The sequence below is a fragment of the Sylvia atricapilla genome, chromosome 5 (assembly GCF_009819655.1).
Source record: "Sylvia atricapilla isolate bSylAtr1 chromosome 5, bSylAtr1.pri, whole genome shotgun sequence".
NCBI classification, from domain to species: Eukaryota; Metazoa; Chordata; class Aves; order Passeriformes; family Sylviidae; genus Sylvia; species Sylvia atricapilla.
Window position 1 is genome coordinate 49,722,439 of NC_089144.1, and position 15,120 is coordinate 49,737,558.

Consider the following 15,120-nt stretch of genomic DNA (forward strand, 5'->3'; position numbering starts at 1 on the left):
GTGGCAAAACCCAAAAATAAATGCTGCAACCACAGGCGTAGCTCCACTGCTGCTCTTTGGAAATTTAAGAAGTGGGAGTCCAAAATTACCACCAGATGGTGCACCTATTTAGCAAGTGACAGAGACATGTTCCACAAAAAATGGAAGCCACAGCCTCCAGCAACCCGCCAAGTAGCTTCCCCTGCTCTTTATTCTCGGTTGTGATATAAATTGAATATGTTAGAAACATGGACCTGCTGGTCATACTATCCTGTTACATTTAATATGGAGTATGTTTTCAATCTTTTTGATGGAAGCCTTTCAACTCTCTGGCTAGGGATGTGAGGAAGTGGGGAAGAGTGAAGCAGACCTAAAATTGCATGTGAAGAGAGTGGGAAAGAAAAAGGGATGGGCCAGAAGCAGGAAAAATTGGTAATGGTGAATGGCAGTGACAGGATCCAAAATCAGAAGTGGCCAGCACAGAGCACCTGTGCATTTCTGTTTTAAGTTGAGGCAGTTCTGGCTATCAAGGGTGGGTACCTGTCAGTACCTTTCTGAAGGATAAACTTGATGTTTATAGATTGGAAACTTGCCAGTATCCTAGACAGAATCAGACAGGGTGTTTCATGAAGTGCATAGCAAAGGTGGTGGACTTTCCTAAACAGTCAGCTGGGTTTCATTCTCTGACTGCTTCTCATTCCTAAGCATTTGGGTCCTCCATACTCAGAGAAGGATTAGCACAAACCAACAAGCATATATTTTCTGCCATATTCGTCATGATGACAAAAAACCATGTGATTCTTTCAACTAGATTTTCTGGACTTCAAAACATTATCATGTGTAGCACATGAGTAGGTATCTATTTCCATTCTACTCTACTTCTTGCTTTAAAGAAAATTTAAAGTAATAAGTAGGTAGCTTTAAAGTAGGTTCCTGTCAGTCCTATTTCACGAACATCACGAAAGTTATAGAGAAGAAAATATCGTGTCTCATTCCTTTGTTTGGGTGGGTCTTTTATTGCTCTCTGTTGTTATGGTGTATTTAAAATGATGCCATAAATGGAATTTACTATATTGCTAAGAATGATTAATTAGAAAGATTGTTCTTGTAGTTACAACTTCCCCAGTGAAAATTAACTGAAAATTTCCTGAATGAAAACATTTGAATATTCTTTAACTTGAGAAGTATTCATGCAGAATGGATAAAATAATTTTTCATTCTCTTTATCTAAGCTGAGAGAAAAGCATGACATTGAGAAGCTCAATACCATTCCCTTCCTATCCTTTTTCACATACCTGTGTCTCCTAGTTCAGTGTAAGAACAATCATTTTATGGTGAAAGCATGGACCAGGAGATAAATGAACTTGTTCTCTGCTGTGCCTTTTCTTGTGACTTTGGGCAAGACCTTGCTCTCTAGAAACTAAAGATGACTAATTTCAGTGAGGAATGGAAATGACTGGGGACTAGCTTCCATTTAAACGTTTGGGATGTATCCTCACACAAAACTGATTGCTGTAAAGTCTTCTTACTTGAAGAGATAAAAAAGGAAAAGAAAGAAATGTTGTGGAGGAATTTGGTCTTCTAAAATGTGAGTCCAGGCATAAAAAGAAAAAAAGTTAAAAAATCTCAGCAGAAGATGTAATCCTAGTAGGATTATTAGCTTATTTTGCAGAAGGACGTTTGCAAACGTTAGGTAATTGCCCACTCAAATTTCACAAAGAGAAAATACTGAACTGATGTTCAGTACTTATATGTAACATAAAAGGGAGAGAATAAAGCCCACAGGGAGAGTAAATTCTGACTCCTTATTGTATGTGTGCTGTGATTCTTTGCATAAATCATCCTGTCTGAGTTCCCTCTTTTTCTAGCTACTGGTGCACTGTGATATCCTAACACCAGAGATGGGGCATTAGCACTTTGTCCCTCTTTCCCTTTCTCCTTGCTGTCTCCCGTTTTCATTCACTTCAGCAGTTAAATGATGCTGAAACCAAGTTCCCTTCCCTTCCCTTTTGTTTGCTTTTCCCTTGTCCACTGATCAACCATGTTGAGTATTGCACTGTGGTATTAACAATAGTATAAACAGAAGCTCTGAGCAGGAGATTTAGCTGGGTTTTCCCTGCCCTCTTATGCAACCAAAGGTTCTGCAGCACCCCCTTCTTGTTTGTTTTCAGGGATTAGTGGCAATATTCCACATACTGCTGACATAATGAGGCGTAAGCTTCACTCAGAGAAGGCAAGACACTGTTTTGTGAGAGACCCTGGACTACTGTGCTAGAAGGGATGGCCATGGAAAGTTTGAAAGGTGGCAGCCTACCCTCAGAGCTGAGTGGCCGGAAGATTGCTGATGGAGTTTAGCACATCACGAAAGCATTTCCATGAATATTGTCTTCTTCTTGAAGTTGGATTCAAAGTGTCTGCATGTGCAGGCTGTCAGTTTCTGTTAACCAGAAGGACATGACATCATGTGATAGACAAAGACACTACTTGGTAGCATCTCGCCTGATCCAAAACTTTTCACGTGAAACATTTGTTTTGTTTTGGTTTTAAGACATTTGCCTTTCTAACTGGTCTGTTTTAATTAGAGCTCAACCTGAACCACAAACGATAGATTTGAACTTTCCCAGAGTTCAGCGGTGTTCAGATCTGGCTTTTGGTTTGGCCCATCACAAAGACAGGGGTCAGCTCCAAAGTTCAGATCTGGAAATGAGCTGCTGGGAAGTGGGGAGCTGGAAAGATTATTTAGTGAGACCCATATCTCGCTTTAATGGGGGATTTGCAGTAGAGACACTTGCTAGTGGCTTTTAGAAGCAGTTTTACACAAGCAACATCTCAAAGACTGGTAATAATACCAATCTATCTATTGAAATACTCATGTACAACAGAAAGGACCTTGTTCCTCCTTTCCTGGTCATAAAGCCTGGATCCTGGTCTGAAGCTGGAGTACCTTAAAAACCCAGAAATTTTTCTTCTTGATTTTGTTTAAAAGTCATCATTCCTTTCTAGGGTATAGTGCTTAAAAGCAACTGACTGTGGGCTATGAATTTGATCTTTTTATTATAAGAATTAGTTTTTTCAGCAGGTAACTCGCAGGGTTGTTATTGCATCTGCCATTTGTCAATTTCTGGCAGGTTTGGATCACCATTTTAGTGTGAGCTCGCTCAGTCTGTGGCAAGACACAACTTAACACAACACAAATAATAAACAGCAACCACTTGTCTACTAGATTAGATAACCTGACCCAATAGGGTTAGCTGGACAGGCTCAGATTAAACATTGATTCAGTATCTGTCATGAGTCCTGAGAAGATTCAGATAACCCTTCCTTCTTTCTGTGAATCTTGTCAATTCCCAACTCTTGTCAGGACCAGAAACTCCAGAGCTGGAAAAAAAAAAAAATACTTTGCTCTTGTGATGCTTCCAAACTCATTTTGCAAACCAGAGAGGCTTGGATCAGAATCTAAAGTTTGTGTATTTATCCAAACTTCTCTGAGCTCTTTACTCTTTTAAATCTCTTTCATATGTGTGATTTGTGCTGTGTCTTGCTCCCTGGGGTTACAGATGTGACTACCAGGCAAGGACCCTTTGTACACCAAGAAGGGTGGACATCATTACTAGACCCTGTCTCTCCTGCCAGCAAGATGTGCAGACAAGTCAGATGTATCAGAAAGGTGAATGCAGCCACACAAGCACTGTGGAAGAGCATTTGGAAAATACTTAAGCAAATTCAAAAGCAAGTCTCAACCCAACCCTTCCACCAGAATTTTCTCATTTGCTCTCCACAACCTCTGAGCTTGGAGAGAGGACTGCAGTGACTTGCAGGGTTACTGCCCAGCCCATCATCTGCAGCCCAGGAGGTGTGACCTCTGAGCAGAATTAGCAGAGCACAGACACATGCCAGGGGTCTGCCAGCCCAGCCCCTCTGCTGCAGCCACCAGGGAAGGGCTGGGTGGGGTGGGCTAAAGAGAGCGAGGCACATCTGCTGCCGTGGGAGATATCCAGAGAGAGATATCTCACCCTCCACTGAGAACATCCTAAACAGCCACATAACACTGGCTGTTGTCAGCCCTTCCAAACTCTGCCTTGCTAAGAATGCACCAAACATATGAGAGCTCCCACACCCACAGGATGGGTCACCTGTGACAGTGCAAGTGACTTGCTTGTGGAATCTGACTTATTGCGTTAGCCCTCTAAGGTATCCTGCCAGGCACTAGAAACCATGCCAAAAATTTATGTGAGCTACAGACTTGTTGGACAACCTTCATACAGAATTATCCTCCAGAAGACATTCCAACAGCAATTCTCAGCAAATGCGGCAAGTACATCTCTGCTGTAGTCCTGTGCAGAATTTTTACAGAAGACAACAACATTCTCGTATACTATTTGATGCAAATTATTTTTTCCTTTTTTTTTGGTCAAACATAAGTCTTTGGTCTATGTCTATGCACTTTTTAAGAAGAAGGCCACCCTGAAGAGCAATGTTAGACAAGAAAGCATTACAATCTCTGAGCCTGGAAAGTGTAGTCCTAGGCACACAGGAGCTGTTTCTCCATGACCAGCAACCTGAAATGCTTTTCAGAGCTCCCAGCCTGGCTGTCACCATTTCTCAGTGTGGGCAGTATGTCCTCCATATTCACCGCTCTTACCACGAAATGTTGTGTAGAGCAAGGTATTTCTAGAGGTCGTTAATTCCTAGTTATTTGACATAATGCTCACCTTGTGTTGCTGTTGCAGTGAGAACTAAAAGTGGTTATTCCATTTCATGATATTTTTCTGCATTTAGATTGGAAGTCTGAAAGATAATATAAGTGTATATATATATATATATATATATACATTTATTAGACCCTTCCTAGGTCACATAGATGCCTAGTGTATGTGATTCAGTTTAATGAAAGATACTGCTGCTCTTCATAAATCTTTAAAAATCTCATGACTAAGTAGGATTAGTACTTTAAATAAACTCATCCGAATTCTGTACTTGATAGAAACAGGTTAAATGCTACTGAAAAAATACCCTAGAAAAATACAGTAGAAGAAGTTATATTGTGTTCAGAAGAATGTATTTTTTCTAATAATTTGTTGAAACCAACAAAGTCATCTCCTTGCTTTTCATGTAAACAAATCTTTTTTCCCCACTCAGAATATTTTAAGGGTGGGCTCTTCTTTTCTAAAACCACCATGTCCCCCCAGCAATTACACTAAGATGATTGCTGCCAGCATAGTTGGAAAGACTCATTGTGCAGGGAAATCTGGCTTAACTCTGATGGCATAAGTTTAGACTCTCCCTTTCTTTGCATTTTCTGCTGCCAGTTTCAGGGCTTCTCCATGCAGCTTGATACCTTCTGGGAGCCTTCCTTTTTTTGGTTCCTAATTCTCTCAGTGCTTGGTATGGCTGGATTTTATGTGCCAGCCACATGAGAAATGTTATGTGGAAGAACATCTAAAAGACAGGCTTTTAGAGCCAACACCCTGTTGCAGATTTAGCTCTAGGTGATTAGCTCTTCCCCTATAGATGTAAATTATTTTGTATCCCATACACATTAGGACCTGTTCTGAAAGCAGTATCTCATACTTGCTAAATGTCCTGGGCTATGCTTGCTTTGTATGTGCTTGAAACCACAAAATGAGGTTTCTATATTTCTATCTATCTATCTATCTATCTATCTATCTATCTATCTATCTATCTCAAACATTTGTGTGGGCTAACATAAAAAGTGAGTACAAGAGAAAAAAATCTGCGCTGACAAAGAGAAGATCCAGCTTGAAGCTGCACATATCTCACTAGCAGTCAAGAAATGCTGTCAGTTCCAAATGGGGATGTGAAATCACTTGGTATCTCTCTGAAACAGAACAAATAGAACCTCACCAATTCTTCTGGGAAGAACACATCAGTTATTTTTTAGTCAGTTATTTTTTCCGAATTAAAAGTAAAGGAAGGATGTGGATCCTTGCTAAGCAGGTATGGCATGTGAGGATATGTGTGAGTGTGAACGCAAGGAGTGGACTCCAACAGCCATGTCCTTCTCTGGCAGTCACTGGGATGTGTCAGACATCTTTGTGTCCAGTTCAACCCTGCACTGAACAGTGGAAGAGCAGAGCAGGGGATTCCCAGTCCCAGGACGGCTGCTCCTCTCTGGGAGGGCTCCTGTCCCACCGTGCAGCTCCCTGGATTTTCTCCCTGGCTCGAATTTGTATTTCAGTTCATGCTTGAGAAGATTGCATCCAAATTACTCTGTTATCTCCTCACAGAAAGAAGCCAAGGAGAGGACAGCTTATCCTCTTGCAGGTCCTTCTGTCCTCTGGATACATACCTTAACCTCCTCATGCCCCTGTGACAGAGTGGCAATTATATCTCTGTTCTCTTGCCCTCTCCAGCTAAAAGATGCATCTCCTTAAGGCAAGGACTGCCTCTTGCAGAAACAGATTTGTGCCTATCACCAATTTTGTCCAGGTGTTCTGTCCTCAGATATTTGTAATTCTATAATTCAGGCAAAGTGGCACTGGCCCATTCATAGGCTCTGCACAGAACATTCAGGTAATATTTATGATTTAATTAAACCACCTCAGGAAGCAAGATCAGAAATTTCATCTGCAGACACAGACACTCTGCCATGCCCAGGTAGAGGAGCTTGATGCTTACAACAACCCAAAATTCAGTGGACCCTTTATAACACCTTTAGAAGGTGTTATTATTGAACATGTTCCTACAGCAAAGGACAGGTATGCACAGTGATTTACAAAAGAATGCAGACATGACCACTGCCCTTGGAGATTTGTTATCTGGGTTAGAAATGACATAAGACACTGGAGGAAAAGATGACTTCATGCAAATGGCAGTGCAGATTTATTTTTATAGAGGTGCTCTTCATCACAGTATAATTATGACAGACCACTGAGATGATTTAAGTTAATTAAAATACTGACCCAGCAAAAAGTCCACTGAGAAGGTCTGATTCTGTATGGTAGTGGATTTTTAATATTCATGAGTATAGTAGAGGGAATGACAGAATATTTGTGAAATGAGGTCCATGGCAAAGTCAAATATAGTCACAAAATCACAGAATAACTCAGCTTGGTAGGATCCCACCTTGAGTGCATCCATTCTGAACTGAAGGAAGGCTCAAGTCTCTAAAATCTATGCAGATGAAAATCTCAGTGGTTATGGAAGGCACCTACACTGCTCTTGTATCTCATTAAACAGAGCATGAAGTTGACTTGAAAGCTGACTTGAAATGTTCTTTAAGAATGTGATTGGTAGTACTGTCCTCTGTTTTCTTCTCAGGTTCAGAGTGGAAGTTTCTTTTCCACTTGTTTTTTCCTTCTGTTTTTTATTATGTGGCCAGCATATTTTCTACTTCTTAAATCCAAGTGGACAGTGTTTCCCTTGCTGAGCACACACAGGTACCTCAGAAGCCTTTAACAGGCCATATCATATTGTAAAAATACTACCAAGAACAAACCTAAAAAGAAGATAAAATATGTGCCCACAGAGTTATAGATTCCCTTCCCTTTTTCCTAAATATAGGACTTATTTTCCCTGTGAAATGCCCTTTAAAAGAGAGACTGTAATGCATTGTCAAATCCTACATAAGAACTGCTGTTAACAGGTTGGGGCATTTGAATTATTAGATTAGAACTGACCTGAACAGAACAGAACAGAACAGAATAGAATAGAATAGAATAGAATAGAATAGAATAGAATAGAATAGAATGTATAACACATCTGGTTCCTCACAGGCCCACTTAATTTAGGGACATTGCTGTACTTTAGAACACAGATTCTCTGGGATGCCTTCAGGATTCCATGCTTTCTGGCAAGGGGTGCAAAGAACTTTTTTTAAAACCTCAGTGCACTGCAAGATATCTCCAGCTGAGCTTTCACATACCATAACATATCAAACCTCTTGTCAGCATTGAAAAGAAAAGGCACCAAACATTCAGCAGGGAATCATTGAGTGCCACAGTGGGACATCAGCAGGTCCAGAAGAGAACACAAGCAGGAGACAACCTCTCTGCTCCAGCTCTTGCTTCCCACATGCTACTTTGATAGTATTAGCAGCAGCATTGTGAAAGCACAGCCGTCTGTGACACACACAGGCTCCTCTCAAAGGCACAGAGCATCTGGGAAATACCCCCTCGTGCTCCTCAAGCCATGCTCTCCTGCACTCTTTAAATGTGTGCTCAGCACCATGTTCTGATTTAACTCTGACAAAGGCAATGGTGCTTTGGGACCAAAACTCAATTTCACCATTTTCTGTAAGAATGGAACACAGTTTGCTTCTTAGGGCTGAGCTGGTAAGGAAATATTTGTTATAGCAAATACAGTTTTACAGTGGAGAGTACAAAATTTCATATTTCTCTGGGCAATGCTAAACATCCTTTCAAAGATTATAGCAAATTCAGTAACCTCACAGAAACTGTCCCAGAAAACTTCACCAAGGGACATGTTGCCAAAAGACAGTCAAAAACACAACAGAGTTATGCTCACTGGAACAGAAATGCTGACTATTGTTTAAGGTTGCCAAAACTTTAATGAATAAATTAGGGGGTAAATTAAGTAAAAAATCCCTGTAAATCCTTGGAAGACTCATTACAGAAATCACTGTGGAAAGTAACACCAAGCCTTTAGAAAATAACCATGACATTCAAAACATGTTTGAAAAAATGTGAAAAGGAGAGTAAATATCTTTTTTTAATAGACATGCTTTCAAAAGTATATAAAGAGTGACAGCAAGAAACTTCAACAAAGATAGTGTGAAATAATTCTGGCTCGTCTACAACACATTCTAAAAGAAGATTTGACAAACTCACATGATCAACAAAAAACAATCCAGCTGACAGAGAAATTCTAAACTGACAGCTAAGATCCTGGCACCTCCAGCCATAAAAACATAGTGGGAGCCTGGAGATGAAAAATGCTGAATAAGAGAAGAATCTGTAAATAAACCATTATGTCACATCACTACACATGCTCAGTTTTGAGTTCTGCAATTTTCTCTGTCTTGGCCACGTGTAATTGAAAATAGACACCACAGACAGCCTAGGAAGAAGCTGCTGTAATCACCCCTGCTTTAGCTCTAGTTCTGACCTATATGGATGGAACACAGATAAACAAGGCTATTTTAATTAGACTGTTCTAGAAAATAAGGGCTTTAAGGAAGAAAAGTGAAATGAGTGAATACTGTAGAGAGAACATTACTATAAAGAGAACATGACCACCAGCAAGCTCCATCAGACTTGACCAAAAAGTCCTGCCAGTAACAGATATTCAGCCAGGACCAAGTTCATTGTTCAGAAACATTTCTGAGCATTGGTCCTTCAAAGGAACCTCACAACCATGGATGGCAATCTCTATTGGCTTTTCTTGACAGAAGGCTACATAGAAATCAGTGGGTTAGTAGTACTTTGTGAGTGAGTAGGAGACATAGAGCAAAGGCTGATCCACTACTCAGTGAAGTGGATGCCTGAGGAGAATGCAGACCAAGGATAATATCAAGAAGGCCAAGAATTTCTTGCCTCAGACTTCACTGAACAGGTGAATGGTGAGCAGATGGTTGAAAATTAATACCATCAACAGAGGAATACCTTGTGAGCATTAGAGAGCAGCATTTGTCTGTGTTGGTTGCTTTCCAGTTAGCTGTCCTTCATCTCAGAACGTTTAATGGACTCAGTGTATAGCCGGTTGTCCTTACAGCCACTAGTGCTGAAAACCTGTGGAGAACTCTAATTAGGAAGGCTTGAAAAGGCAAATGTATTGCCTTTGTCTGGGAAAAAAAAAAAAAAAAAAAAAGAAAAGAAAGTAAAAGAAAGGAGTTGTAGGACCAATCAGCTTAACTTCAGTAAATGAAAAAAATATGGGAACAAAACCCCATTTGTAAGCTCATAACTAAGAACAAGGACATGAGTAAGAGTCAACCAGGATCTGTCAAGAACAAATCACATTAAACCAATCTAATTTCCTTCTTTGGCCACCCAGGGCCTCAGAGACAGAGCAGAAGCAGTTTGTACCATATATCTTGGACTTAAAGGGAGCTTTTGACACCGCTTTATGTGACATTCTCATAAGAAAAAAAAAAAAAAAAAGAACATGCCACATGGGTACAGAACATCTGGAAATCGTACCTGGAGGGTAGTTATCAATATGGAAAGTTGTGCTGACTGGGTTCCCTGTGATCTGTGCCGGAGCTGCTTCCAGTCAGCATTACACTCTTGAGAATAAGCTGTGCACATGGCATTTGTGAATTATATCATGTTAGGAAGGACTACAAGGAAGCTGGAGGAAGTTTGGGTCAAAATTGAACATGATCATGGATAAGTGATCCAGAAAAGAAGACAAAAGAGTTAAAGCAAAGAATGAGGAGGCAAATCAGAAAGGCAAAGATCTGTACGTGAGAATGATCATCTGCACAACTGCAAGATGGGAAACATCTGGTGTGAGAGCATCTGCACAGAAGACAGCTGCAAACTGACTGAGAGTCAGAAGTGTCCTGCTGCTGTGAAATAAGGAATGCTGGCAGGAATAAACAGGACTGCAGCATACAAGGCATATGCAGGGCTCCTTCTGCTCTGGCCCCAAGGAGGCAAAACCTCAGCTGGAGCACCCTGTCACATCTCCAGCAGTGCAACACCGACCAGCCAGCTGGGAGAGCAGGGGCAAGGGGCAGAGATCCTGGGTGCTGGGCAAGAACTGATAATGCAGCACATCTGGGAAGGGATGGAAGTCTTTACATATTTCAAGGCTGCTGCTAGAAGGAGGGAATAACCTGCTCTTGGCAGCTCTAGGGAAAGAAGCATTGGGTTCGCACTCAGAAAGACAGTTTCAGATTAATACACTCAAGTAGGAGTCCTGAGGTACTGCACTAGACCACGGAACCTCCTTTACTGAAGATCCTTAAGAATAGGTAGAATAAAAGCTTTTGTGAGAAACGTCTATCTTATTATCCTGCGTCAGTGTTGACAGAATAGAGACCCTCCTGAGTTTCTTGTTCTTCTGCCTTACTTTTTCTGCCTGTACAAAGTGGTTTCAGTGGCCTTTATTTCTGACATGTAGCACTGCGTATAGAAAGTTAGAGGGTCAGAGAAATTAAATTAGTGCCTGCTTTTATTAACCAAGAAGCTCAAAGTTAATTACACTGAAAATGCAAATAAAGGATCTGTTTCAGACAGTGAGAAAACTCTCTCTGACTTGTATAGCCCTTGGATCAAACCCAAAAAGAAGAGCCTGCATTATTTTCCTTGAGAATTGTTAATATGTCTGTTGAATAAAATACAAAATTACAAAGGAAATACTTCGTCTGTAAAAGGCTTCATCCAACACTACTCAGGGTGCTGTTGTCTGAGTTATAGTCTACTCATCTAGTTGTATCTATTGTCTTTTGCCACAAAAATGATTTAATCTATCATCAGCCTACCAGACTTGTTGAAAAGGGTAGGTTTGTAAAAAATTTTCAACTCTGCTGTGGTTCATTTCTTTTTCTCATTGACCTATGTTGTATTGTGTCATATAATCAATCTGGTGTCTTGTGTAAGTGCACAAAGAATTTGTTTTGTTTAACAACAGTGTGTAGTACATTTTTTCTATCATTGCTGGTGCAAGATCTAGGAAATTACTGGCCAGACACTGTATGTTCTGCAGTTTAATATTTCAAGTTAAATTACAGTTCTAATAGCTGACATTCAGTGGCAGCCTTATTCATCTAGCTGCTGACATGAATAATTTCAGGATGACGAGTGCAACAGCAGAATTCTCATCTAGTTACTCTGACAAATAGATGTCTTGCAGATAGCTATGGAACAGTTAAATCTTTCACCCTGTGCTCACAGCTGAATAATTGAATGTGTATTTAGCCTATGTGATTCTCTCTGACTGTGGCTCCAGGCTGAAAATACTCTGTTGAATCTGTGCACGTTCAAAAACTACAGCAATTGTGGAACTTGTAAGAATTTACACATCAAACAATACTAAGCTTAGTGCTCAGTTAGAAGTCTAAAACTTAGGCAGAAATGACATCTAAATGAGGGGTAAAATACAGGCTACTCCATGACTCCACGGACAGATAAAGGCTCCTCTCTGCCTATCTGCCAGCAGACATGCACTGAGGATTCAGTGGTCCAATATCTGTCAGTCTGAGCAGCAGCTGCCTGCATTGCTGGCTGTTAGAGCACTTTTAAAGTACAGCCCTCTGTTAGAATGCAAATGAACTCAAGAAAATGGCAGTAACTCAGATTGGCAAACCATAGACTCCTCTGATGGCCTGGCAGACTGTTAGAAGTGGCCTTGAGCACCCTGACCAAAGAAAAAAGGCTTAATTTTAATTAATACTGGCAGTCATCTCCTTTTGGAGTTATTAGATCAGACAGTTATCAGATCAGATGGTTATTAGTTCACGTTACTCATGAAAACATCCCTTCTACATTTTGGGAATAAAGTCAGAACTGTCATCTTCAACACCAAGACAGGCATTTCTAACAGAGAAATGGATGAATACAAGGGTTGCAATAAAAGCCAAAGCAGTGTCTTTTTCACCAAAATAAAAATCTCAACAGAATTATTCTGGTCTATGTGACAGAAAACTTTTTAAGTCAGACAAGAATTTTTTCTTCTGAGACTGAGAAACTGAGTGTATACAGCATCAAATAACTCGATAATCAGGATATTCACTGGGAAAAGAAAAATCTAGCCCCAAATTCGGGTCAAATACCAAATCTCCTGCTACTTATGTCTTCATTTCATGAACATTTCTGGAAAGACTTGTCTCCTTTTTGTTGCAGACCAAGAATATTTTTGAAATGTCAGAAAATTCCATAAAATGAGATTATTGTTCGCCGTTAAGGTATCACTACAATCATGACTTAAATATTTTTAGCTGCCTAACAAAGACTTGCTTAGAACTGATTCCAAGTGATGACATGCTAATGGAAAGCTTTGTGTACAGCAGACATTATTTGAGCACAGAGATTCCCCTCCCTCCCCCATCAGCAGTTTCTGATAGACTCCGCTGATCCTGGGACCTTAGCAAACTGCTCAGGAACACAAGTGAAATTTTAGAACATCCTCTAGTTAAAAAAAATGCTAATCCCCCAAAACCTTAATTCTTAGCAGGACAACTTAACTTGCTAATTTCTGAGACCTTATTTTAGAGCTGTATAAAAAAAGGAGAGTAATCTCTTAAGAGAATCAGTGGGGTTTCCATTTGATATTATCCCATGACTTGAGAAAATTCCATGACTGCTATAGCTCTCAAACAGATAAAGGAAAGATATTTTCCTTTATTGTTGATGGTGTCAGGGGTATAATGGGAATGAGGAAGAAAGAAAGAAAGATAAAGACACTATTTTATTTCATTTTATAAGACTGATCAAGGGAAGCAACGTGTGAAAATTGACAAAGAAATCACAGACACAGTGGCCATAATAAAACATCTTACCATGTACTCTGGAGACATGAGGAATATATTGAGCTTAAACAGGAAAGATGAGCAACTGTCACTAAATCTCTGAGTGAATCTACTGAACTGTAGGTTACAGCTGCTATGTTCCCTCACAGGAATAAGTTTCTTTTTGTTAATAAGCATTTCTACGTGTACTTCAAATGTATCTGACCAAAAATTTCACTGGGTTTAGCATTGTTGTTTACCCTCATCCTGGAGAAAAGCAAACTGTATCTATGTACGTAGCTTCTATAACACCTCATCCTTCCAATATTTCAGTTTATACATTAGAAATTGATGGGGTTTTTTTCTGAAAAGAAGAAGAAAGAAATCCTGCAAGTCAACAGAGCACATTTTAAATTAAGAGCCCTGGATTAGAATTCAGCTGGCAAGCGAAGAGGAGAGAAGTGAATATCAACATGTGAAGTTCACACAAACTAGGAACTAGAGCAGTGGTTCCTTAACTGTTTTGGATTGTTATCAACCCTCAGAATTTCTTACAGACCACCAGGCATCGTTATCATCAAACTTTTAATTGAAAACACCATTTAAAATAGTGTTTAATGCAGCTCTGTGGATTAGCTGTGAACCCTTTACCGTGGCCTCCTGGACCACCAGAGCTCTGCAGACCAGGGTTTGGGCAGCACTGGAGCAGACTGCACACATCAAACACCCCAAAAAAACACAGCTGTGGCTGAAAGCAGGGGCAGCCCTGCAACTGCACCATCCACTCACATAGTGCACATGTCACTTCAACCTTCTTGGGAGCTGAGGAACACAGAAGCCTTTTGTTTTGCCCCTACCCAAAGTTTCTTTTTCATTGCTTTGGAGAAACAAGCAAATAGTGCCAAACCTCAGTTTCTGATTGTTTCTTATAGGATCGTCCTCATATCTGGCAATGATGTAATCTTTGAGGAAGCTATCTATGAAAATAAGAAATATAAATCCCCTCACACTGTGAAGTTATTATTCCAGAATAGTTATGACATATATGAATCCAAAAACTAAAAAAATATAACTAGCTTCTAAGTAGTTTATTTTTTTTTGTCCTCTGAAAAATTTGTTCTTTCTTTTCCCCCTCCCTGAATCCACTAATGTTGCTATAGCTCTGTGTGTGGTCATTAAAGCATTTCAGCAACTTTCTGCAAATTCTTTACTATTATTCTTTGGCTGCAGCACTGCAGGATTGTCCATTTATTACCACAGAAATACACAGAGGAAAGCACTGAGAAGGGAACTTGTGGGGAAAGCCCTGAGAAGGGAACTTGTGGGGATGTGTTATGAATGAGAGCAGCAAGACACCACAATCCAGCCCTATGTGAAGTCAGTGAGAGTGTGTGGTTTCATATGAGAGCAGGGATGTGCTGTAGCTTCCCCTCCCATCATTCTGCCTCCTTGCACCTCACAGGCACCTCAGCCAATCAGTAAAGAAAGGGGCTTTATTCGCCTCTCCTCATATATTCATTATCAACAGCTATTACATGGAACTGGCAATCAGGAACCTTCTCAAGCAGCAGCATCACAGAAAAAAAATAAAATAACTCCTTTTCTAAAACAACTTTTTTATTAAAATAAGTCTGTGCTTCCATGACAGTATCTCACCTGTTTTGGAGAGAAAATAGTGCTGTGAAATAGCACTTCTACGCCCTTTATATGCTCAGTAGCTATGGTAATGCAGAGGTTTGAGTGAGAGTGGGAGTGGAAAGGGGTCA

General features: G+C 40.2%; 1 protein-coding gene across 2 annotated transcripts in view; it reads left to right on the plus strand.

Moving 5' to 3' along the window:
• Window positions 1-15,120, plus strand: part of WNT7B (Wnt family member 7B) — a 92,182-nt gene that overhangs the window by 63,428 nt on the left and 13,634 nt on the right. The window lies entirely within an intron of this gene.